Consider the following 737-nt stretch of genomic DNA (forward strand, 5'->3'; position numbering starts at 1 on the left):
TGTGTCAAGTGATTTGAGTCCTTTTCACTTTCTGCAAGCAAGATTGTGATATTTTCAGTTTGGTGATATGCCTTCCTAAAATCCTAATGCCACATTCCTCTTAATATGGTCAAGCTTCTCTAATTATTTGCTCAACATACAAACTGAATATGTATCAAGATAGAATAAAACCTTGACATACACTTTTCTTGATTTTAAACCCTATCTTATTCCTTGGACAAGTTCTTCCAAAGTATGCAACATAAGTTTCACATGAGTGCAATTAAGTGTCCAGGGATTCCTAGTCTTCTAAATGCTAGTCATAATTGGTTATGATCCACACCATCAAATGGTAATAAAATATAAGCAAACATTTTTCTGGTATTCTCTGCTTTCAGCCGAGATCTATCTGACATTAGCAAAATATCCCTCATGCCACAGTCTCTTCAGAATTCAGCTTGAAATTTTGGTAGTCCACTGTCCATGCCGTGAACTGTTAAGCCATTTAAAAAAATCTTCAGCAACATATGTTATTAATGATGTTATTGCTATTGTTGTTAAGTGCCATCAATTCATTTGCACAATAGCTTTAAATATGGCCCTATCCCGAGCCAATCTCACTGTTTCTGAGACATCCACCCCTATTAGTCCAGTTACTGTGTCATTCTATCTCCACCAGGGTCTTCCTCTCTTGCACTGCCCCTCAGTGAAAAAGCATTTTGAATTCACACTGATAGTTGTTGGTGAGTCAGGACTAG

The sequence above is a fragment of the Elephantulus edwardii genome, unplaced genomic scaffold (assembly GCF_000299155.1).
Source record: "Elephantulus edwardii isolate Elephantulus edwardi_28Jun2011 unplaced genomic scaffold, EleEdw1.0 scaffold00122, whole genome shotgun sequence".
NCBI lineage: Eukaryota > Metazoa > Chordata > Mammalia > Macroscelidea > Macroscelididae > Elephantulus > Elephantulus edwardii.